The sequence below is a fragment of the Hordeum vulgare genome, chromosome 1H (assembly GCF_904849725.1).
Source record: "Hordeum vulgare subsp. vulgare chromosome 1H, MorexV3_pseudomolecules_assembly, whole genome shotgun sequence".
Classification (NCBI taxonomy): domain Eukaryota; kingdom Viridiplantae; phylum Streptophyta; class Magnoliopsida; order Poales; family Poaceae; genus Hordeum; species Hordeum vulgare.
Window position 1 is genome coordinate 95,241,441 of NC_058518.1, and position 24,795 is coordinate 95,266,235.

A 24,795-nucleotide genomic window follows, 5' to 3' on the forward strand; every position below is an offset into this window, starting at 1 on the left:
ATCATCAAGGTAAACTTTATTATATGCTGCAATTAAAACTGTTTTGTTTCACAGCTTTTACAGGTTTTGCAGCATTACTTGACAAAAATTAAACTAGTTTTATCCCCGAATGCAAGTACAGCAAGGACCCCGCGAGTGCGACGTACACGGACGCGGTGGCAGCGACCGCGGTCACCAGCACAAGGAACAGGATGTAGGGCCTCTTGCTCCAGTGCCCCATTATCCCGAGCGCGAACGGGTAGAGCAGCAGCAGCATCCACACGTTGAAAACAAGCCCGCTCGCCGCCCCCGCGACCTGCGCTGCCGACCACCGCCCAACGATCGCCTTGCCCGCCGCCGCGCCGATGGCGGCCACGTTCACGGCCATGACCACCACGGTGGGCACCAGCAACGGCACCCACTGCACGTCGTACAGCTCCGCGAGCCTCTCCCTGGCGCCCCCGTGAGCTTCTTGGCCGTCAGCTTGAAGGACACCCCCTTTATGCCGAGGGACCTGAGGAGGATGTGCAGCATGGCCATCGGGTACACGCCGGTGGTGCCGATGATGTAGAACTGCTCGTTGCGGACCCAGTCGAGCAGCGTGAGGCCTGCCCACCTGATCTCCACCATGCCGATGAGCTCCACCGTGGCGATGACGACGACGACGAAGAGCGCGAACGTCTGGAACGGCCTCTGGATGTAGAACTCCCCCTGGAAGAGCCACATGACCGGGTAGAAGTAATACATGAGGATGAAGAAGGTGGAGACCGGGTAGGTGGTCATGTTGATGTAGGCGACGCGCTGCATGGGGTGGAGGCGGCGGCCGGCCAGGAGCGGGCAGAAGCGGGAGAAGAACATCTCGAGGGATCCCCCCGACCAACGCAGGATCTGGTACAGGCGCTCGGTGAGGTTGATGGGCGCCGTGCCGCGGAACGCGTCGGGCTCCATGGCGCAGTACGTGGAGCGCCACCCCGTCCGGTGCAGCCGGAAGCCGGTCACCACGTCCTCCGTCGCGATGTTGTACACCCACCCAACGTCGTTGCCCCACTCGGTGCCGTCCTCGTACGCGCAAGTCATCGCGTCTGCGAGCTCCGCCTCGCCGACTGTCGCCGGTGACGGGACGGACCGTTCTTGGTTGGCGGCCGCCGGCATTGAGTTGATGAAGGACGTAGACTTGCCAAACATGTTGGGCCTGTGCGAGGCCTTGGCCTCCTTGGCGTCGTCGGACCGCCACCGTGGAGGGTCGGCGCTGTAGAGAGCGACGCGGCGGAACATGCATCCGGTGCCGACGAAGGAGGGGCCCTGGATGCCGTTGAGGCCGAGGAGGGTGGCGTCGAAGAACATGCGGTTGTGGTTGCAGTAGCGGTCGGTGGGGTCGACGTCGTCGAAGCGCTGCGGGAACTGGACGAAGGCGGTGTCGGCGCCGTCGCGCGGGTCGAGCATGAAGCACATGGCGGCGCGGAAGGCCTGCGAGTGGTTGATGTAGTGGTCGCCGTCGAAGTTGATGATGAAGGGCGCGTTGGAGAGCAGCGCGGACACGCGCAGCTGCACGTTCATGGCGCCCGCCTTCTTCTGGTGGTCATACCCAGGCCGCTTCTCCCGGGCAATGTAGACCAGCATCGGGAGGCGCACGTCCACGGCGCTGAAATCCAGAGGGTGGTCGGAGCTCGCCGCCATTCCCAGCTCAGGATCCTTGCTAGGTTGATCCAGCATAACCTGTAACAATCATCACATAACATGTTGAATTAGGCCTTGTTTGGTTTAATAAGTCAGGTGACTTAAAACCAGTGACTTATAAGTCGCGTCTGTTTGGTTGTCGTCTGTTTGGTTGTCATCTGACTTATAAGTTAGCTTTTCATGCAAAAGTGGGTGACTTATAAGTTCAAGTTGGGGTGGAGCAACTTATGACTTATAAGTTAGGGTGACTTATAAGTTGGGTCTGTTTGACAAAATAAGTCACTTTTTACAATTTTCAACTTCTAAGTTGATGACTTATTTGAAACCAAACAAAGCCTTAGCAACAGTTTTACCTTTCTGTATAAAAACATTTGCGTGGAAGTATATGTATATTTAATTTGTACCTGAAGAATTGCAGGATGGTGTCCTTTCCGGTGGCCCTTGGCCGGCTTGATCCACGTCCCCTGCCATTGCGTCGACCCATCGGCCATCCAAGTCGCGTTCCCACACCCTTCTTTCTCGTTTGCAGCGCGGTTGCACGCCTCGGACCGCTGCTCGATGACGGCAGAAAGCCCGTCCAGCCTCGCCTTGAACTCCTCATACGCCGCGCGCATCCTCCGATGGTCGTCAAGGAACTCCTTGGCCGCGCTGCCGGCGTACTCCCCGCGCATCTTGGCCCAGAAGTAGCTCTCCGGGGCGCGAGGCTCGACGCAATGCTTCCGGCAGAACGGGACCCACGACGCGGCGAACTCCGCCGTCAGCAGCAGCCCCTCGTAGTGCACCAGCGACCCGCCGTCATCGGAGAAATAGGTGGCGTACTTCTGGACGGGGTAGTCGGTGGCCAGGATGGAGAGGATGGAGTTCATGGTGTAGAGCATCGGCTCGTCCACCGGGTCGACGGTGTTGATGAACACGTCGAGAAGGGGCAGGTCGGAGCCGCCGTCGGGCTGGTCGAGCTGCTCTCTCAGGACGGAGATGCTGGGGACGCATTTCCTGGGCTTGAGCTTGGTGATCTGGTTGAGCAGCCAGGTGACTCCGAACCAGAGGTCGCCCACGACCGAGATCCACCACAGCCACATCGCGTCCGAGTCCCGGTGCCTCATGCGCCACGTGAAGAATAGAATAACCACGATAACTCTGACCAGAGTCAATAACCTGCAGTTACGTTTGGACAGATGAATCATGAAACGATGTACTGATGCGAATTACATATGATACTGTAATTGTGGTTGAGCTCACGTGCTCTTGGATTTAGATACTAGTAGCGCTTACTATTTTTAGCACTGGCTACAGATCAAGATCCTACAGATACATGTGCAAAGTGAATACTTGCACAGTGTACATTCTAGATTTTTGCCTTAAAATCCTTTTAAAATCTCTTAGCCGGATCAGGATCTGAGCGTTGAGATTCGCAGCAACTAAAAAATGGATCTCAGCGGTCGGACATTCCGCCACATGCTAATGCTAAAATATAAGTGAATTTCGCCTATCAGCATGGAGTAGTAGTTTACTCTTAGCACTGTTTTACCGACATAAAGCTAGATTACTTTTACTGTGCTCCCGTCCGGATCCGGACACAAGTCACAAAGGTCATGTCCTCTATGGCTTGAGCCGTTGAGCGTGAGCTGGCGTCGGTGCATCCCCCGTGCCGCACAGTTTATAAGCAATGCAAGTACTATTTGGATCGTTTGCAGCTTTTGACTACTTTGACGCTGTCCTCTCGGTGCCTCCAGATCACAGCACGTTCTGTTTCTTAAGATTGTACTTTACTGCCTTTGGATCAATTAACTAATGCTCTGTCAGTGTGCATCAACGTTCAGGCAAGCATACTGTTTGTTGTGTACATTCAGATTCAGGTATCATCTGGTTTCGTCTATATAAAATGGAGCCGGAGGCGGGGCCCCTTCTGATCGAGAAGAACATTTAGATCCAATCTGTCAAGAAATACTACAAGCAGTAAGTACTACTAGTACGTACCACATTGCTTAGATTTAGACTACGTACGAAGCCTAAGGGTAAGGGTTCGATCAAGTGGGGAACATAAATCTATGGCGCAAAACAAGGGGGGGGAAGGAACTGAACTGAGAGTCTGAGACAATGCTCCCACCTGTAAAGGTTGATGAAGAAGCCCTTGACCCTGAACGTGCGGTATAGCAGCGGTGCCCGGCCGTCCTGTTCACCGCCGCCGCTGCTCTGCGACGCCAGGATCTCTCTCTCGTCGGCGGGCACCCAGTACTTGTCTTTGGCGCCGACGACGACGACGTCGGCGGCCAGCAGTGGGTCGGCTAGACGACCCCCGCCGACGGCCGCCGGAGAAGCCATGCCACCTTTGGTCCGCCTACCAAGTAGCAGAGCCTGTTCTTGCACCCTGAGTGAGTGAGAGAGTGATGTAGGGGAGCAAGCAGCCAAGCAGTGAACTGAATTACACGGGCCACAGCACGGGACGACGCAAGAGACGCTTAAGTAACCACGCTATGTAGTGAGAGAGGCGCGGTGGGGACGTGCATCAGCATCGCCATGCCCGGAAACATGATGCCGGGGCACGAGGGGCGTGCCCACTGGCTACTTGATTCCACGAAATGCCATTGGGTTCTCGACTGGACGTGCATCGAGATCCGCGCGCCTCACGTGACGCTCATTGCTGGACGTGCAGTGCGGCTACAGCTGCGACAAGACCACTTGCCGGGCATAAAACGTGCGCTGCCTTTACGTCCATGGCTTTAGGTTTTACGTCCGTCCGATGTCTGTTTGTTTAAAGGAAAGGTAGAGGTGGAACACTGTTCGCACATGAAATTTTGCCTCCAGGCCGTTTGGAACTTACGAATGGACGCAGTTTTCGCATCCAAACGCGGTGCCACAACGCATGATCCCAAACTAACGTCTGTTTTGTCTGAATTTTATCCTTCAGACCTTGTTTGGCGCTAGAGGTTTTCAAGGCCCAAAGGAGCTGGGGATTTTCAGGGATTTGGTGAATCCCTCCCCTTCACCAATCCCCTACAATCCCCTACATTCCCTCCCATCCCCAGCCCCAATATTCTCAAACACATAAAATTGTTGTTTGGTTGGGGATAGCCTTTGGATGCACAATAGAATAAAAATGTGATTTTTATCACACCAACAACAATAGCAACACAACAATTTTAACAAGCAGTAATCATCATTTCACATCTGGGCCAAATAAAAATAATTATGACAGTTGTCAATTACAACAGTTCATTCCAGCAACATCACCATCATTTTTTCACACCATTGAGTCAAATAAACCAAGAATATCTCATCTAGGCTAAAGAAAAAGATCATGCCATCATAACAAGTCAAGTATGGAAGGAGCACATACGGGGTGGAACTTCCATCAAAGGCAAAGAATCGTCGTGATCTTCTGAACTCATGAACATGAAGGCTGAAGGGACACACCTACAAAAACAAAGCAAAGGTTGTGCATTAATAGATTTAGTAAAACTTACATAAATATCGGGTTCTACTAGTGCATGATGTACTATGTACTATGTTTTTCTCTAAAAAGAAGAAGATGATGAATGATGTGCTTTGATGAAAAATTCTTTGATTCAGGTTTTCAACTCACAATGTGATGAAAATTAGGTGCAACATTGTTCAAGTGAAAGATAAAATCCAGTACAACATAATTGTCTACAGAAGTACAGTTTCATGTGGACACCACAGTTTCATAACCAGCCTAAACCGTGGTTTAAGCATCAGATGAGGGAATAAATTGGTGGATTTCATGTGGACACCACAGTTTCATACCAAAAGGACACGGCAGATTACATAATTAAAGGAGGTAGATCGATGTCAATGGCAGAAGAAAAAGTAAGTACTCCTAGTCGAAAAGGAAAAACAAATGACGTCTTTATGCATGAAAAAATATACTGTAGCACAACGATGAAAGAAACAGCAACTACACGTTGGAAAACTAAGCCTACATTTGTCAAAAAGATATCACCACAACTAATTAACTGAACACATACAACAGCAAAGAAGAAATTAACTGAACACATACAACAGCAAAGGAGAAATCATAAAATTCAGTGCAATATTGTGCGAGTGAATAAAATTCAGTACAGTTTTATGCGGATTCCTAAAATGAATAAATAAAAGCCTACTCCTACTCCATATATTTTCCCCTCTTCAAAACTGAAATGCAACGGAGCACTTCTAAGAAGCATGTTGGCTATAATAGTACATCATGTGAAAACTAAGCCTAAGATGACCAAGATTGTATGCATCCCGGTTATATTTTCCATTGTTCACAGAATACTTCAAGCATATAAGCATAATATGTAGGCGGCAGGCTAGTTAACACCCAAAACTCAAGCTACATTTGATTAAGCATGCAAGTAATCATTTGCAATTTCAATTCTTCGACAACAACAGCAAAATCATAAGTAGGCCATATGAACTTATCCAATATTCAAGTTCCAAGAAAGTTTACCTCTTCTAGGTAGCCAACTCATCCATTTCGCTCCGAAGCCACTCGACTGCACTCGCTTCATCCTCGGCAGCGGAAGTGATGAAGGTTTCACGGTTCTCAACATTTTTGAACACCTTATATGCTCTGGCTCTCTCATGGCGTGCGATGTCTCCCATCTTGTGCACTAGAGAAATGCACCTCCTGATGGAGAATTCATGCCCATTTGTTGATCCAGCACTCTCTTTTGTCAGCAGGGAGATTTCATCCTCCGCTTGTTTCTTCTTTATGTTCACGTACTGCTGCATCACTTCCACCATCGCATCTCCAGTCTTCTTTGCCTTCTTTGCCTCCTTCTGAGGCTTCATTTTTGCAGTAGCAGGAACCCTCTTTTCACTAACTTGTTCATCAGTTCCTACAGGATCAGCGTCTGCAACCCTCTTTTCACCAACTCTAGCAGCAGCAATATCCTCTTCCTCTAGGATCTGCAATTCATCAGCATCTACCTCTTCTACCCGCTCTTCTTCAGTCTCATCCTCCACTTGTGTAATACTTGGTACTTGTGACAGCCCAACTTGATGTGATGGTCCAGAAGATATGAAATTGTAATTTCCTTCAGCTGTATGGCCTGCACAAAGCACATACTGAGAAGCATTAAAAGCACATACTGAGCATAATACTACATAACTAGCAGCAGCATAATACTACATAATACCCATAACTAGCAGCGGCAATACACAGAATACTACATAATACCCATAACTAGCAGCAGCAATACACATAACTAGCAGCAGTAATATCCAACACACCAGTATTAATTTCTTAAAATTATGCTTACCATCATATAAGTCGCCTAGTCTGTCATATAGGGGGAAAATCCTCTCCTGAATTTTCCAATTCTTTTCCATGTCTACAAACAAGAATAGTGAAAATGATTAATACCACAATAATACCAACTTCAAGCATGGAGCTGTCGTTGCAATGTTGGTAAAGTAACTTACTTGGATCATATTTTTCCAAAGGTTTTCATCGGCAATTAGTGTGCATCTAACATCATCCCAGCTAACACCGCTTTGTCTTCGAGCCTCCTTTAGAGCCCTGTAGTCCCTTTTCATTTCTTTCTCCTTCTCTTGGATCTGATTCTTAGTAAAGTTCACACAATTCCTACAAATGAATAGCTTGACCATCTGGTTCCATGTTTCACTTCCCCAGCCATTGTCACCTCTAAAACAGGGATCATCATGCTCATGAAGCAAATCCACCAAAGACTTCTCAAGTCCTCGGTTCCATTGGGCCCTTGGCTTGTCAACTACACAAGCACAAGTATTAGAGAAGTGCAGATGAAAGAAATATGCTTCAAAAGATACAAGTTGAGACGTAGGTAATATGGAAAATACCTCTTGGTGAAGTAACCCTTTTCATTGCCTTTGGTGAAGGTTTTTTTTGCAAACCTTTCCTTTGCATCAAGTTGAACTTTGGAGAACCTTTAGCATACATATCTTACATGATGAACATGTAAGATAACAAAGAGCTCATTATTACATGATAACAAAGAGCATCATAAAACATAACAAACATAACAAAGAGCTCATTATTGACATGCAGAAATGCAACCTATTATGAATGGATCATCAAACTAGAATCAATCTTACGTCATTGAAGTATTCATAACAAAGGATTCACTATTACATGACAAACATAACAAAAGAGCTCATTACAACATGAAGAACATAACAAAAAAGTTCATCCCACATCATTGAAAATCATCCCACATCCTCCTAGCAATCTCGTCCCTCAAGTTGTCGCCTGGGATGTTATTCTCTTGGTTGCTAACGTGTTGGTGATCATTATCATCTGGAAGGTCAACAAATTCAGTGGGAGGTATGTTATTGGGTTGATTATCAAGCCAATTTTCATCGCCCTTATGCATCCTGATGATATTATGAAAGACGGCTGCAGCTGCTGGGATCTTGACTTGGTTTTCGATTTGATGGAATGTACCAACGTGAAGAATTGGGAAATGCTTCTTAAGAATTCCTATGGCCCTTTCCACATGGTTGCGCAACACGGCATGCCGAAGATTGAATAACTCCTTGTAGTTCTGTGGTCGATGGCGCCCATGCCCAAACTCCTCGAGGTGATATCGTACACCCCGATACGGTGCAAGGAAAGATGTGGTATTTCAATAACCACCATCAACCAAATAGAACTTTCCTTCAGGTACTTTGAAGCCGCGGTTCAAGGCCGACTGGAGCACTCTAGCATCTGTAGCCGACCCCTCCCAACCACATGAGATGAATGTGAAGTTTAAGTCAAAGTCACATGCAACCATGACATTTTGGCTGAGAGTTCCCTTCCTATTCCGGAAAGGAGCGGCTTTGTCAGGTGTTACAGTCATTGGAACATGAGTTCCATCGATGGCGCCTATGCAATTCTGCGAATAGATTGATTGCAAGTCAATATCCAAAATCTGAAGATATAGATAAGACAAGAAGTGAAAGTGTCGAGGTGAAACCTCAAAGTATGGGAAGAATCTTGGATCTCCAGCAATCTTTGGATGAGGTTCATCGATGCTTTGATGCTTTAAAAATCGACAAGATAGAGTCGGGACGATGTCGAAGAAAGACTTGATGTATTCATGGAAGGTCCACCCGCTATGTTGGTATTCTAGTTGTAGATCTTGAAAAGACGCGTTGTGAGACAACATGTAAAGGAAAAAGGCTAATTTCTCATCCACCTTGATTGTCTTGTCCTTCATCAAATTTTCCCTTCTAAGATATGATGCTAGCACTTCGAAGATGTGGGGCTCCATCCTAAAAGATACCATGCAATTCTTGACATGACCTTGAAGGATTTCATTAACACGCCTCTTGCCATACAGGACAGAGCTATGTCGCTGTTTTTTGTCGATCCTACTAAGGTTCTGGTACAGTGTTGGCCAAATAAAGAAGATCATGTCATCTTCATCCTCTTCCCTCCTCTTCCTAATTCTCTCAAGGCTCCGTGAGTTCATTTTGACTGTAAGTAATTAAGAAATAATAAGACTGATGATATACAAATGAAACTTATGTGCAGCACAATGATTCTCCCCTCACATTTTTGCACTACATCCAGTTATCAATATCTAACACAAAGTGGTTGGTTGTATCTTGTTACTTTTTTATCATACATACTATATATGCTAATAATACCACTACTGAAAGGTAGAGATCCTACTTGAGCATCTACATGTATAATTTTAAATAGTAGTCCAGATCCTACTTGAGCATCTACTTGAGCATCTATATGCTAATAATATTTTAAATGGCAGTGACTAATTAATCAAGGAAGAGAAGCCGATGGTGGAACAACAGGAACAACAGGAAGGTCTGGGCATGCGCACTTTGGCATTTCTTATTCAGTAGTGGTGGCTTGTGGAATTTCCTATGATTAGCTCAAAAGTTAGGCAGCAACCAGTGCATGAACATGGATGGGACCATGGCCAGCACCATTATATCAAAGACCAACTCAAGGAACATATATATGTGATCAGAAATCCTCGCGAGAAAAATATTTCAGGCACGCACAAAAAAGAAAGTGTAATAATCCAACTCGGAAAGGGAAATTTCCAAGCAAAGTCCAGGATTGCCTCCAACTTGCCTGAAAAAGGTGGGTTGTCTCAGTCAACAAAGGTAAAACTGACACTTCAAGGTCGCATTAGCACTCAGAAATCTTGTATGAAAAACACCGCCACTAAACAGTTGAGCACTCTGAAATCTGAATGTACTGCATCATGATTGATTAGTCACTAATTGCATGGTCAACAGGTAGTAGACATTACCAGTTTTCAGTACGTACTAATTCAGTCGCATTTTGCAGGTTCGAATCCCGCCTATTATTCACCAATATTGAGAAACCCTAGATCGAGATGGAGTGGAGGGGAGTGGGAGGGGAGGGGAGGGGGCGGTGTACCTTGGGGGAGAAGGTCAGTTTGCCCTAGAAAGAAGAGGAAGCAGGCGCCCGGTGATAACGACGACGACGGAGGCGGAGGCGGAGGCGGCGACGGAGGCGACGACGACGGAGGCGGAGGAGGCGATGGCGACGAAGGCGGAGGAGGCGGCGGCGACGACGCGTGGTTCTTGCGCGGGGTGTGCGAGCCGCGAGGTATCGCACGATGCTGGAAAGCCCCGTGGATTGGGGAGGATGTGACGGGATATTTGGGGCTGGGCCGGTTGAGGCCAGGTGTGCCAAACGCTCTTTTTGGGATTTTAGGGGCTTTTAAGCCCAACGGGGAAAATCCACTAAGAACCCCCTCAATCCCTGTGTGCCAAACAAGGCCTCAGGGTGATAATTCAGTCGTATTCGTTTGGATCTGGATTTACGTCGATCGAATGTTCAACATACGGCCGTAGCTTCTGCCTCATCTCATCCACCGAAAAACAAGTACAATAATATTAAGCATAGAAAAAAATAATTCAAATCAAACATAACAAATAGTTTCATATTCGAAATAGTCCTTTGTTACAATCCAATTAATTTTTTAAAAATCAAATAGTCATACGAAACAACTCAAAGTTGGTGCATACGAAAAAACATTAAATCGATAGATCTACGGATTGCCAATGTGATCCCACATGTGCTCAACAAAGTCAACTTGCAACTCTGTATGAGTGTTCCAATCACACATCTCACGATGAAATTGGACAAACTGTTCAAAGGTTGCAGGAGGTGGGTGCTCACGCTCAACATTCTCGCCCTGGAAATCAAACCTTGGTCTTAGATGCTGCCATCACGTTCATCCTTAACAATCATGTTGTGCATGATCACACAAGCAGTCATCACCTTCCAAAGCTTCTGAGTGCTCCATGCCAATGCAGGTTTCAAACGATACCCCATCGAGACTGAAGCACTCCAAATGCACGCTCCACATCTTTTTTAACACTTTCCTGCATTTGAGCAAACATTTGTTTCTTCTCTCCTTACAGATTGGGTATGGTCTTTACAAGAGTGAACCACTGGGGATAGATACCATCAGCTAGGTAATATCCCTTGTTGTAATAGTGGCCACCGATCCGCAAGTTGACCTTCGGACGGTGGCCTTCTGCAAGCCTTGCAAACACTGGAGAATGTTGAAGAGCGCTAATATCAGTGTGAGAACCAGCCATGCCGAAGAAAGAATGCCATATCCACAGATCTTGTGAAGCCACAACTTCAAGTATGATAGTGGCACCTTTCACATGTCCCTTGTACTGCCCCTGCCAAGCAAATGGATAGTTCTTCCACTTCTAGTGCATACAATCAATACTACCAAGCATGCCCATAAAGCCCCTCTCGGCATTGATCGTCAACAACCTCTGTGTATCAGCGACATTTGGTTCTCTCGTGTATTCAAGACCAAACACAACCACCCCGACCTTTCACAAACTGTATATTGATTGGAGACACATGGACTCACTCATACGAACATACTCATTCGCAAGGTCACCAGGAATTCCATATGCAAGCATGTGAATAGCCGCAGTGCATTTATGATAATAAGAGAAGCCAAGCTTGGCAAGGGCATCCTCTTTGCATTCAAAGTATGGGTCATATGCAACCACTCCTTCCTGAATAGGATTGAACACATGTCTCCTCATTCGGAAGCGGCAACGAAATGGATGCGATTTGTAGAGTGTGGTTCTCTCAAAGTAATCGAAATAGAGGAGGTGGTGCCCTTTCTCCCTATTGCGGTTCAAGGCCGGAGCATGGCCGGGGATTGATCCCCTGAACCGAGGACGCATCCTACTGATGTGGTTACGGACGACAAATGATGCCACCACTATGTCCTCATCGTCTGTGGATGAATCATCCAATGAACAAATGAAGTTGTGAAAGAAGTAGTCATCTCCGTCATCCATGGTACCTTGCGAGGAAAGTGTTGAACACCTTGCGGTCGTGGGGGAAATGTGGCCGCAAAGGACACACCCAGACCCTTCGCGGGCAACATGGTGGACGACCGCGGGCGAAGGTCGGACCGACGATAGGGGAGAAAGCAAAGGGGTTGTTCCACCCATGGGGAAAGCAAGGTGGATGACGGGCGTGGCGACGACGATGGCGAGGGGCCGAGGGCGGAGCGAGGAAAGGGGAGGACGAATGGGGGTTGTGTCACCGACGGGCAGGCCAAGGACGAACAAGGGCATTCGTTGCACCTGTCTATGCGTGCCCGTTTGGCTGCAAACGCGGCCCAAACTTGCGTCGGGAATGGGTCGAAAGAGGACCAAAATCAGACATTTCTTTGTTTGCTCATGTGTGTTGGGTCGCGATTTGTGTTCATTTATCCTCAAACAAACGCGATGGGACAATTTGAGATCATGTGTTGGAGTTGCCCTTAAATGTCCATGGCGCGTGTTCGTATGTTCAAATTTCAGCAAATCAAAAGTAAATTTGTGGAAGGTTTGTTGGAGTCTGCACATTTGTCTCGTCATCATAGATCATCATGTATTCTTAGGGAAAATTCACGGTTTGGACCCTTTTTGCTAACTTTAGCCCGATCTTACCCTATATGTAATTTTTTTTCGGATCTGACCCATTTTCCTAATGTCACCAGATGTGGCGGTAGGTATACACAACCTACCACCACAGGCAGTGGGGGTAGGGGCCAAGTCAATGCGGATGATTCCTTTGTGTCAGCGAGTCAAACGACCCTATCGCCAGTGTGTGTAAATGCGAGAATAGTTTGAAAACTAAACCATACCTCAACCAAACCTATAGGAATAAACGTGGCAACCCAAACCAAACTAAACCCAGTTGATATTTATGTCAGCCCAACCAAAACCAAACCAACTTGAATCTGTACCCAAATTGAACTGAAACTGAGTGCTTACCTGTGGTTGAAACCATTTGCTGAAATGGTTTGAAAACCATTTGAGTAGTAATAAGAACCATCCTTGTATGGCATATCCCTTATATCTCACTTTAACTTGACAACAGCGGCTGGCAGCCACGGAGGCAGGTCCAGAGAGCCGCGTGCGAGCAGCACTCGACGACATCGGCTACGGACGCAGGTGCAAGTAGCTGCGCGCGGGCGGCGCTCGACAGCAACGACCATGGAGGCCACTCCGGCAAGCTGTGGATGACGGTAGCTCCGGCAAAGGCGGGGCCGACGAGCCACGCGCGAGCAGCTCTGGCGAAGGCGGGTGCGGCGATCCACACGCGAGCAGCTCCGGCAAACGTCGGATAGGCGAGCGACGACGTTGAGGTCCGATGTGTGGAGAAGAATAGTCTTAAGAACCAACGTCAACAACCGGGCATGAACTGCGGGTCTGAACTTTTTTGAGCTGGACCTATTCAGGCCTATAACCAACCATACCCAACCATTTGTTGTAAGAAACCGAACTGAACCAAACTCTTGTCAAAGTCAACCTATTAACACCTGAACCAAGCGAAACCGTCAGCAGAAACCAAACCGATACACCCGGTTAATCCAAAACCATTCTCAGATTTAAGTGTGTGTGTATAGTGGTAAAATGTGTATGCCTACCATCACATCAGGTGACGGTCGAAAAAAGGCCAGATCCATTTTTTTATAAATGGGGTCACATCAGGCTAAACTATATTAAAAGGATCAAAATAGTGAAGTCGTCTGTATTCTTACTCTTGCGCTGCTTTTTTCATTTGATTGTCGATAGGTAATTATGCGTTTGGCGGACGTATTAATCACATAAATGTTTTATTTTAGAATCCCGTTTCGATACAACTTCCTACTAAGTGTGTAATGTTGGGGAACGTCGCATGGGAAACAAAAATTTTCCTACGCGCACGAAGACCTATCATGGTGATGTCCATCTACGAGAGGGGATGTGTGATCTACGTACCCTTATAGACCATACAGCAGAAGCGTTAGTGAACGCGGTTGATGTAGTGGAACGTCCTCACGTCCCTCGATCCGCCCCGCGAACTATCCCACGATCAGTCCCACGATCTAGTGCCGAACGGACGGCACCTCCGCGTTCAACACACGTACAGCTCGACGATGATCTCGGCCTTCTTGATCCAGCAAGAGACACGGAGAGGTAGAAGAGTTCTCCGGCAGCGTGACGGCGCTCCGGAGGTTGGTGATGATCTTGTCTCAGCAGGGCTCCGCCCGAGCTCCGCAGAAACGCGATCTAGAGGTAAAACCGTGGAGATATGTGGTCGGGCTGTCGTGGCAAAAGTTGTCTCAAATCAGCCCTTAAACCCCACTATATATAGGAGGGAGAGGGGGGAGCCTTGCCTTGGGGTCCAAGAACCCCCAAGGGGTTGGCCGAGCCAAGGGGGGAAGGTCTCCCCCCAAACCGAGTCCTACTTGGTTTGGAAGGTGGAGTCCTTCTTCCCTTCCCCACCTCCTCCTTTTTTTTCTTTTCTCTTTGATTTTTCTCCCAATGCGCATAGGCCCCTTTTGGGCTGTACCACCAGCCCACTAAGGGCTGGTGCGGCACCCCCAACACCTATGGGCTTCCCCGGGGTGGGTTGCCCCCCCGGTGAACTCCCAGAACCCATTCGTCATTCCCGGTACATTCTCGGTAACTCCGAAAACCTTCCGGTAATCAAATGAGGTCATCCTATATATCAATCTTCGTTTCCGGACCATTCCGGAAATCCTCGTGACGTCCGTGATCTCATCCGGGACTCCGAACAACATTCGGTAACCAACCATATAACTCAAATACGCATAAAACAACGTCGAACCTTAAGTGTGCAGACCCTGCGGGTTCGAGAACTATGTAGACATGACCCGAGAGACTCCTCGGTCAATATCCAATAGCGGGACCTGGATGCCCATATTGGATCCTACATATTCTACGAAGATCTTATCGTTTGAACCTCAGTGCCAAGGATTCATATAATCCCGTATGTCATTCCCTTTGTCCTTCGGTATGTTACTTGCCCGAGATTCGATCGTCAGTATCCGTATACCTATTTCAATCTCGTTTACCGGCAAGTCTCTTTACTCGTTCCATAATACAAGATCACGCAACTTACACTAAGTCACATTGCTTGCAAGGCTTGTGTGTCATGTTGTATTACCGAGTGGGCCCCGAGATACCTCTCCGTCACACGGAGTGACAAATCCCAGTCTCGATCCATACTAACTTAACGAACACCTTCAGAGATACCTGTAGAGCATCTTTATAGTCACCCAGTTACGTTGCGACGTTTGATACACACAAAGTATTCCTCCGGTGTTAGTAAGTTATATGATCTCATGGTCATAGGAATAAATACTTGACACGCAGAAAACAGTAGCAATAAAATGACACGATCAACATGCTACGTCTATTAGTTTGGGTCTAGTCCATCACGTGATTCTCCCAATGACGTGATCCAGTTATCAAGCAACAACACCTTGTTCATAATCAGAAGACACTGACTACCGTTGATCAACTGGCTAGCCAACTAGAGGCTTGCTAGGGACAGTGTTTTGTCTATGTATCCACACATGTATATAAGTCTTCATTCAATACAATTATAGCATGGATAATAAACGATTATCTTGATACAGGAATTATAATAATAACTATATTTATTATTTCTTCTAGGGCATAATTCCAACAGTCTCCCACTTGCACTAGAGTCAATAATCTAGCCCTCACATCATCATGTGAATTACATTGTAATAAATCTAACACCCATACAGTTCTGGTGTTGATCATGCTTTGCCCGTGGAAGAGGCTTAGTCAGCGGGTCTGCTACATTCAGATCCGTGTGCACTTTACATATATTTACGTCCTCCCCTTCGACGTAGTCGCGGATGAGGTTGAAGCATCGTTTGATGTGTCTGGTCTTCTTGTGAAACCGTGGTTCCTTTGCCAGGGCAATGGCACCCGTGTTGTCACAGAACAAGGTTATTGGATTTAGTGCACTTGGCACCACTCCAAGATCCGTCATGAACTGCTTCATCCAGACACCCTCCTTAGCCGCCTCCGAGGCAGCCATGTACTCCGCTTCACATGTAGAATCTGCTACGACGCTGTGCTTGGAACTGCACCAGCTTACCGCACCCCCATTAAGAATAAATACATATCCGGTTTGCGACTTAGAGTCGTCCGGATCTGTGTCAAAGCTTGCATCGACGTAACCTTTTATGGCGAGCTCTTCGTCACCTCCATACACGAGAAACATCTCCTTAGTCCTTTTCAGGTACTTCAGGATATTCTTGACCGCCGTCCAGTGATCCACTCCTGGATTACTCTGGAACCTACCTTCCATACTTATGGCTAGGCTAACGTCCGGTCTAGTGCACAACATTGCATACATGATAGAACCTATGGTGAAGCATAGGGGACGGAGCACATATGCTCTCTATCTTCATCAGTTGCTAGGCACTGAGTCTTACTCAATCTCGTACCTTGTAAAACTGGCAAGAACCCTTTCTTGGACTGTTCCATTTTGAACCTCTTCAAAACTTTATCAAGGTATGTGCTTTGTGAAAGTCCTATCAGGCGTTTTGATCTATCCCTGTAGATCTTAATGCCTAGAATGTAAGCAGCTTCTCCTAGGTCCTTCATAGAGAAACTTTTATTCAAGTAATCCTTTACGCTCTCCAAGAACTCTACGTTGTTTCCAATCAACAATATGTCATCCACATATAATATTAGAAACGCCACAGAGCTCCCACTCACTTTCTTGTAAATACAAGATTCTCCAACCACTTGTATAAACCCAAATGCTTTGATCACCTCATCAAAGCGCTTGTTCCAACTCCGAGATGCTTGTACCAGTCCATAAATGGATCGCTGGAGCTTGCACACCTTGTTAGCATTCTTAGGATCGACAAACCCTTTGCCACAAGTCGAGCTTTATAAATGGTCACATTGCCGTCAGCGTCCGTCTTCCTCTTAAAGATCCATTTGTTCTGAATAGCCTCGCGGCCCTTAGGTAATACTTCCAAAGTCCACACTTTGTTCTCGTACATGGATCCTATCTCGGACTTCATGGCTTCTAGCCATTTGCTGGAATCTGGGCCCACCATTGCTTCTTCATAATTTGCAGGTTCATTGTTGTCTAACAACATGATTGATAAGACGGGATTACCGTACCACTCTGGAGCAGCACGTGGTCTCGTCGACCTGCGTGGTTCGACAGAAACTTGAACCGGAGTTTCATGATCATCATCATTAACTTCCTCCTCAATCGGCGTCGCAACGACAGAGGTTTCCCCTTGCCCTGCGCCACCATCCAGAGGGATGAGAGGTTCGACAACCTCGTCAAGTTATATCTTCCTCCCACTCAATTCTCTCGAGAGAAACTCCTTCTCGAGAAAAGCTCCGTTTTTAGCAACAAACACTTTGCCCTCGGATTTGAGATAGAAGGTGTACCCAACTGTCTCTTTTGGGTAACCTATGAAGATGCACTTTTCCGCTTTGGGTTCCAGCTTTTCAGGCTGAAGCTTTTTGACATAAGCATGATATCCCCAAACTTTAAGAAACAACAACTTTGGCCTTTTGCCATACCACAGTTCGTATGGTGTCGTCTCAACGGATTTTGATGGTGCCCTATTTAAAGTGAATGCAACTGTTTCTAATGCATAACCCCAAAATGATAATGGCAAATCGGTAAGAGACATCATAGATCGCACCATCTCTAATAAAGTATGATTACGACGTTCGGACACACCATTACGCTGTGGTGTTCCAGGCGGTGTCAACTGTGAAACAATTCCACATTGTCTTAAGTGAGCACCAAACTCGAAACTCAGATATTCACCCCCACGATCAGACCGTAGGAACTTGATCTTCTTGTTACGATGATTTTCAACTTCACTCTGAAATTGCTTGAACTTTTCAAATGTTTCAGACTTGTGCTTCATTAAGTAGACATAACTATATCTACTCAAATCGTCAGTGAAGGTGAGAAAATAACGATATCCGCCGCGTGCCTCTACGCTCATCGGACCACACACATCGGTATGTATGATTTCCAACAAGTCACTTGCACGCTCCATTGTTCCGGAGAACGGAGTTTTAGTCATCTTGCCCATGAGGCATGGTTCGCATGTGTCAAGTGAATCAAAGTCAAGTGACTCCAAAAGTCCATCGGCATGGAGTTTCTTCATGCGCTTTACACCAATATGACCTAAGCGGCAGTGCCACAAAAATATGGCGCTATCATTGTTAACTCTAACTCTTTTGGTCTCAATGTTATGTATGTGTGTATCACTATCAAGATTCAATATGAACAATCCTCTCACATTGGGTGCATGACCATAAAAGATGTTACTCATAGAAATAGAACAACCATTATTCTCTGACTTAAAGGAGTAACCGCCTCGCAATAAACAAGATCCAGATATAATGTTCATGCTCAACGCAGGCACTAAATAACAATGATTTAAGTTCATAACTAATCATGATGGTAACTGAAGTGAAACTGTGCCGACGGCGATTGCATCAACCTTGGAACCATTTCCTACGCGCATCGTCACTTCATCTTTCGCCAGCCTTCGTCTATTCCGCAGTTCGTGTTTCGAGTTGCAAATATGAGCAACAGAACCGGTATCGAATACCCACGCACTACTACGAGAGCTGGTTAAGTACACATCAACAACATGTATATCAAATATACCTGATTTTTCTTTGGCCTCCTTCTTATCAGCCAGATACTTGGGGCAATTGCGCTTCCAGTGACCCATACCCTTGCAATAGTAACACTCTGTTTCAGGCTTAGGTCCAGCTTTGGGTTTCTTCGTCGGATTGGCAACAGGCTTGCCGCTCTTCTTTGAATTACCCTTCTTGCCTTTGCCGTTTCTCTTGAAACTAGTGGTCTTATTCACCATCAACACTTGATGCTCTTTACGGAGTTCAGACTTTGCGACTTTCAGCATCGCAAACAACTCGCCGGGAGACTTGTTCATCCCTTGCATGTTGTAGTTCAACACAAAGCCTTTATAGCTTGGCGGAAGTGATTGAAGGATTCTGTCAGTGATAGCTTCTTGCGGGAGTTCAATCCCCAGCTCAGCTAGACGGTTTGAGTACCCAGACATTTTGAGCACATGTTCACTGACAGACGAGTTCTCCTCCATCTTGCAAGCATAGAATTTATCGGAGGTCTCATACCTCTCGATCCGGGCGTTCTTCTGAAAGATAAACTTCAACTCCTGGAACATCTCAAATGCTCCATGACGCTCAAAGTGACGTTGAAGTCCCGGTTCTAAGCCATACAAGACTGCACATTGAACTACTGAGTAGTCCTCCTTACGTGCTAACCAAGCATTCTTAACATCCTGATCAGCCGTAGCGGGTGGTTCATCTCCTAGCGCAGCATTAAGGACATAATCCTTCTTCCCAGCTTGTAAGATTAGCTTAAGATTACGAGCCCAGTCTACAAAGTTGCTTCCATCATCTTTCAACTTAGCTTTCTCTAGGAACGTATTAAAATTCAGGGTGACTGTCGCGTGAGCCATGATCTACAACACAAATATATTCAAAGTGGACTTAGACTATGTTCAAGATAATTAGAGTTTAACTTAATCAAATTACTCGCTAAACTCCCACTCAAAAAGTACATCTCTCTAGTCATTTGAGTGGTTCATGATCCACTTACACTAGCTCAAGTCCGATCATCACGTGAGTTGAGTATAGTTTCAGTGGTAAGCATCCCTATGCTAATCATATCATCTATATGATTCATGATCGACCTTTCGGTCTCATGTGTCCCGAGGCCATGTCTGCACATGCTAGGCTCGTCAAGCTTAACCCGAGTGTTCCGCGTGCGCAACTGTTTTGCACCCGTTGTATGTGAACGTTGAGTCTATCACACCCGATCATCACGTGGTGTCTCGAAACGACGAACTGTAGCAACGGTGCACAGTCGGGGAGAACACAATTTCGTCTTGAAATTTTAGTGAGAGATCACCTCATAATGCTACCGTCGTTCTAAGAAAAATAAGGTGCATAAAAGGATTAACATCACATGCAATTCATAAGTGACATGATATGGCCATCATCACGTGCTCCTTGATCTCCATCATCAAAGCATCGGCACGATCTTCTTTGTCACCGGCGCCACACCATGATCTCCATCAACGTGTCGCCATCGGGGTTGTCGTGCTACTCATGCTATTACTACTAAGTCTACGTCCTAGCAAAATAGTAAACGCATCTGCAAGCACAAACGTTAGTTATAAAGACAACCCTATGGCTCCTGCCGGTTGCCGTACCATCGACGTGCAAGTCGATATTATCTATTACAACATGATCATCTCATACATCCAATATATCACATCACATCATTGGCCATATCACATCACAAGAATACCCTGCAAAAACAAGTTAGACGTCCTCTAATTTTGTTGTTGCATGTGTTTACGTGGTGACCATGGGTATCTAGTAGGATCGCATCTTACTTACGCAAACACCACAACGGAGATATATGAGTTGCTATTTAACCTCATCCAAGGACCTCCTCGGTCAATTCCGATTCAACTAAAGTTGGAGAAACTGACACCCGCCAGTCATCTTTGAGCAAAGGAGTTACTCGTAGCGATGAAACCAGTCTCTCGTAAGCGTACGAGTAATGTTGGTCCGAGCCGCTTCGATCCAACAATACTGCAGAATCAAGAAAAGACTAAGGAGGGCAGCAAAACGCACATCTCCGCCCACAAAAACTTTTGCGTTCTACTCGAGAAGACATCTACGCATGAACCTAGCTCATGATGCCACTGGGAACGTCGCATGGGAAACAAAAATTTTCCTACGCGCACGAAGACCTATCATGGTGATGTCCATCTACGAGAGGGGATGTGTGATCTACGTACCCTTGTAGACCATACAGAAGAAGCGTTAGTGAACGCGGTTGATGTAGTGGAACGTCCTCACGTCCCTCGATCCGCCCCGCGAACTATCCCGCGATCAGTCCCACGATCTAGTGCCGAACGGACGACACCTCCGCGTTCAGCACACGTACAGCTCGACTATGATCTCGGCCTTCTTGATCCAGCAAGAGAGACGGAGAGGTAGAAGAGTTCTCCGGCAGCGTGACAGCGCTCCGGAGGTTGGTGATGATCTTGTCTCAGCAGGGATCCGCCCGAGCTCCGCAGAAACACGATCTAGAGGTAAAACCGTGGAGATATGTGGTCGGGCTGTCGTGGCAAAAGTTGTCTCAAATCAGCCCTTAAACCCCACTATATATAGGAGGGAGAGGGGGGAGCCTTGCCTTGGGGTCCAAGAACCCCCAAGGGGTCGGCCGAGCCAAGGGGGGAAGGTCCCCCCCCCAAACCGAGTCCTACTTGGTTTGGAAGGTGGAGTCCTTCTTCCCTTTCCCACCTCCTCCTTTTTTTCTTTTCTCTTTGATTTTTCTGCCAATGCGCATAGGCCCCTTTTGGGCTGTCCCACCAGCCCACTAAGGGCTGGTGCGGCACCCCAAACACCTATGGGCTTCCCCGGGGTGGGTTGCCCCCCAGTGAACTCCCGGAACCCATTCGTCATTCCCGGTACATTCCCGGTAACTCCGAAAACCTTCCGGTAATCAAATGAGGTCATCCTATATATCAATCTTCATTTCCGGACCATTCCGGAAACCCTCGTGTCGTCCGTGATCTCATCCAGGACTCCGAACAACATTCGGTAACCAACCATATAACTCAAATACGCATAAAACAACGTTGAACCTTAAGTGTGCAGACCCTGCGGGTTCGAGAACTATGTAGACATGACCCGAGAGACTCCTCGGTCAATATCCAATAGCGGGACCTGGATGCCCATATTGGATCCTACATATTCTACGAAGATCTTATCGTTTGAACCTCAGTGCCAAGGATTCATATAATCCCGTATGTCATTCCCTTTGTCCTTCGGTATGTTACTTGCCCGAGATTCGATCGTCAGTATCCGTATACCTATTTCAATCTCGTTTACCGGCAAGTCTCTTTACTCGTTCCGTAATACAAGATCCCGCAACTTACACTAATTCACTTTGCTTGCAAGGCTTGTGTGTGATGTTGTATTACCGAGTGGGCCCCGAGATACCTCTCCGTCACACGGAGTGACAAATCCCAGTCTCGATCCATACTAACTTAACAAACATCTTCAGAGATACCTGTAGAGCATCTTTATAGTCATCCAGTTACATTGCGATGTTTGATACACACAAAGTATTCCTCCGGTGTTAGTAAGTTATATGATCTCATGGTCATAGGAATAAATACTTGACACGCAGAAAACAGTAGCAATAAAATGACACGATCAACATGCTACGTCTATTAGTTTGGGTCTAGTCCATCACGTGATTCTCCCAATGACGTGATCCAGTTATCAAGCAACAACACCTTGTTCATAATCAGAAAACACTGACTATCGTTGATCAACTGGCTAGCCAACTAGAGGCTTGCTAGGGACAGTGTTTTGTCTATGTATCCACACATGTATATAAGTCTTCATTCAATACAATTATAGCATGGATAATAAATGATTATCTTGATACAGGAATTATAATAATAACTATATTTATTATTGCCTCTAGGGCATAATTCCAACATATAAAGGGTATTTTTAACACAGTACAAACGCAAGCGCTTATATACATGTGCATACAATTATTTTTATGAACGCATACATGCACATTCTATCTTTATGAGCACATTCGAAAGACTAAGCCGGCATATATGTTGGAAATATGTCCTAGAGGAAATAATAAATTGGTTATTATTATATTTCTTTATTCATGATAATCTTTTACTATCCATGCTAAAATTATATTGAATGGAAACTCAGATACATATGTGGATACATAGACAACACACTATCCCTAGTAAGACTCTAGTTGACTAGCTCGTTGATCAAAGATGGTTAAGGTTTCCTAGCCATAGACAAGTGTTGTCACTTGACAACGGGATCACGTCATTAGGAGAATGATGTGATGGACAAGACCCAAACTATGAACGTAGCATATGATCGTGTCAGTTTATTGCTACTGTATTCTGGATGTCAATGTATCTGTTCCTATGACCATGAGATCATGCAACTCCTGGACACCGGAGGAATAACTTGTGTGTATCAAACGTCACAATGTAACTGGGTGATTATAAAGGTGCTCTACAGGTATCTCCGTAGGTGTTTGTTGGGTTGGCATGGATCAAGACTGGGATTTGTCACTCCGTGTGATGGAGAGGTATCTTTGGGCCCACTCGGTAATACAACATCACAATGAGCTTGCAAGAAATGTGACTAAGGATTAAGTCACGGTATCTTGTATTAGGAATGAGTAAAGAGACTTGCCGGTAACGAGATTGAACTAGGTATGGGGATACCGACAATCGAATCTTGGGCAAGTAAAAGACCGATGGACAAAGGGAAGAGTATACGAGATGATTGAATCCTTGACATCGTGGTTCGACCGATAAATATCTTCGAAGAATATGTAGGAACCAATATGGGCAGCCAGGTTCCGCTATTGGTTATTGACCGTAGAGGTGTCTCGGTCATGTCTGCATTGTTCTCGAACCCGTAGGGTCTGCACACTTAATGTTCGGTGCCGCTAGAGTAGTATTGGGATTTGTATTTTGGTGACTTAATGTCGTTCGGAGTCTCGGATGAGATCGCGGACATCACGAGGAGCTCCGGAATGGTTCGTAGGTAAATACTTATATATGGGAAGTCCTATTTTGACTACCGGATTTTTTAGGTTTTATCGATATTGTACTATGAAGCTTCTAGAAGGTTCTAGAACGTTCCAGAGGGTTCCGAAGGAGTCCGTAAGGGTCCATCCAACCCCTAGGATGTGAATGGGCTGTGAGGTGGCGTCCAAGCCTTGTTGGGCCAGCCCCAAGGGCCCATGCGGTTTGGAGGGAAGAGTCCCTAAAGGGAATGCACCTCCTAGGTGCCTTGGGGAGGGAGGAAACCTCCCTAGGCTCACACCCCTCATTGGAGGAGGGGCTAGGGCTGCGACTCAGCCCTCCCTCTTGCCTCCTATATATAGTGGGGGAGAGGGAGGGGGCTGAACACACCAATTCCCACGCCCCGGAGGCAGCCCTACCTCTCCCATAACTCTGTTTTCTCCTCAGATGAGTTCCGGCAGCGCTTGGCGAAGACCTGCTTACACTTCTCCACCATCATCTCCACCATGTCATCATGCTGGTTGAGATCCCATCTACTTCTCCTTCCTCTCTTTCTGGATTAAGAAGGAGGAGACGTCATCGCCACGTACGTGTACTGAACGTCGAGGTGTCGTCTGTTCGGCGCTAGATCGGGATGGATAGTGATGAGATCGCGAGACGGATCGTGATGGGATCGCAGGACAGATCGTGATTGGATCGCGAAGACATTCAACTACATCAACCACATTATATACGCTTCCGCTTAGAGATCTATAAGGGTATGTAGATGCACTCTCCCCTCTCATAGATGGTCATCACCATGGATAGATCTTGTGTGCGCGTAGGAAATTTTTTGTTTCGCATGCGACGTTCTCCAACAGTGGCATCATGAGCTAGGTCTATGAGTAGATGACATCTCGAGTAGAATGAGTCTGTGGGCGTTGATGTTCAATTTTCTGCCCTCCTTAGTCTTTTCTTGATTCGGCGGTATTGTTGGATGAAGCGGCCCGGACCAACATTACTCGTAGGCTTATGAGAGGCCAGTTTCATCGACTAACATGCAACTTGTTGCATAAAGATGACTGGCGGGTGTCTGTTTCTCCAACTTTAATTGAATCAGATTTGACTGAGGCGGTCCTTGGAGAAGGTTAAATACCAAATTGTATATCACCATTGTGGTTTTGCG

At 46.6% G+C, this 24,795-nt stretch overlaps 1 pseudogene across 1 annotated transcript; it reads right to left on the bottom strand.

Annotated features, from left to right (window-relative positions):
• Positions 1-4,188, bottom strand: LOC123426050 (annotated as a pseudogene). Its single transcript, XR_006621997.1, has 3 exons — positions 3,764-4,188; positions 2,061-2,811; positions 1-1,695 (listed from the first exon to the last, which is right to left on the bottom strand). The product of XR_006621997.1 is annotated as a probable mixed-linked glucan synthase 8 (transcript).
• Between the last annotated feature and the right edge of the window lie 20,607 nt (positions 4,189-24,795).